General features: G+C 42.7%; 1 non-coding gene across 1 annotated transcript; it reads left to right on the top strand.

Moving 5' to 3' along the window:
* Positions 1-1,180: 1,180 nt before the first annotated feature.
* LOC140306065 (U2 spliceosomal RNA) lies at positions 1,181-1,371 on the top strand. The gene has a single exon (XR_011915428.1). It is a non-coding gene; the product is annotated as a U2 spliceosomal RNA (small nuclear RNA).
* Positions 1,372-1,592: the final 221 nt, after the last annotated feature.

Raw genomic sequence — 1,592 nt, 5'->3', positions numbered from 1 at the left:
CTGAATCTTTTTTAAATGTTCGATGAAGCCCTTTGCTGTTCTGTTTAGAGACTCAGCTGATCATAAACCAAGTTTTGCTCTTGAACCAAGCTTCTAAACTCTTCACCTTTTTCATTTCTCAGTTAGTATTCACTTTAAAACTGATTAAAAGAAAAATTAAATGAATGCCTATCAACAAATGTGGGATCTAAACTCTACTAGTGCTTCCTCTAAAATAATTTCCTTTCTCAATTCAGAAATGTGTGTGTGTAAGTCACAACACCCGTGACACCAAAACGGCTTTCTTTTCTCTCTTTTCTCTACACTCTGCACTGCTATATATGAATAAGTGGGTTGCTACTGAAAAGCATTAAGCATGTCACACAGCCCAAACATATAACATTTCAGGACACACCACACAGTTAACAACCACAGTGAAGCGTGTCAAAGCCCAAACATGTAACATTCAACAGGACACTTACACAACACATTCAAATCAAACAGTCAGACAACATACAAGAACCTATACCCCAGCCGGCATTGCTCCCTGCCTATTTTCCTACAACTCACTATGTGTGCGCACACCTTTATTCACAAACTCTTCAACTTATACTCTTTTACCGAAGCTGCTACAGCTCGATTGGCCAAATACCCTTAGATCCTATTTCGGTGAATTTGACATCTGCCTTGCATGTAACAGATTAGCGGTTTAGCAGTTTTAATTTAGTTTGAGTGAAGGAATTCATTTTATAGCAAAATCCGAAATCGTGAAGAACTCATGGAAGTAAGCTTATTCTCGGATTCCTGAATCTTTAGATTTGCTCTTTCTTTTACTGCAAAGTACAACGTTGAGCAGCACTAATGAGTTGTTTCTATTTTTGGCAGGCTTTACCTTTGCGGATGAAGCCCTTTCTGTCTGTGCAAAAGAAATCTTGTTACTGTGCAGAGTGACTTCTCTGAGTAGAGTCGCCTTACTTGTTGCGACTGTGCCGATGTTCGAAGCTGGAGTGCAAAGTTGTTGCTTGAATGGTGCTTGCTGGAGCGTGCGGTAGTGTAAAGTTATTCCATTTAAAAGGGCTGAAGAGTGCTCAGTGCAGCGGGTGGGCGGAGGTGCAAAGTGACACTATGGCCATAAAAAGAACACCGCTACAAGTGCGCATTGTGCCAGGAAGGGCCCTCGGACGTGAACCAGTGGACAGTTATCGCTTCTCGGTCTTTTGGCTAAGATCAAGTGTAGTATCTGTTCTTATCAGTTTAATGTCTGATGTGTCCTCTATGCGAGGACTACATATTAAATGGATTTTTATCAATAGGAGTTGAAAAAGGAGCTTGCTCCGTTCACTCCAAGCATCGACCCGGTACTGCAGTGCCGCTGGGAACGGTGCGCTCTCCTCTGCTCTTGTGAAAAAGCAAACAGCGGTGCAGGATGGAAGTTTCAGGGAGCCCAAGATGAAACTTTCTTTTAGTCTGCTGAGAAAAGAGAGTGAATGCGAAGTAGACTTTAACACGGCTCTGGGAGCAAGCCGAGTGCGGGCTAACCAGGAAAATTGCTTGAAAGAAACGCGACACCGAATGAGCGGTCAGAACAAAGCCTCAATACGGTGTTCCTGTGG

The sequence above is a fragment of the Leuresthes tenuis genome, unplaced genomic scaffold (assembly GCF_036924035.1).
Source record: "Leuresthes tenuis unplaced genomic scaffold, fLeuTen1.0.hap1 SCAF_4, whole genome shotgun sequence".
NCBI classification, from domain to species: domain Eukaryota; kingdom Metazoa; phylum Chordata; class Actinopteri; order Atheriniformes; family Atherinopsidae; genus Leuresthes; species Leuresthes tenuis.
This window is presented reverse-complemented; position numbering and strand designations above follow the sequence as displayed.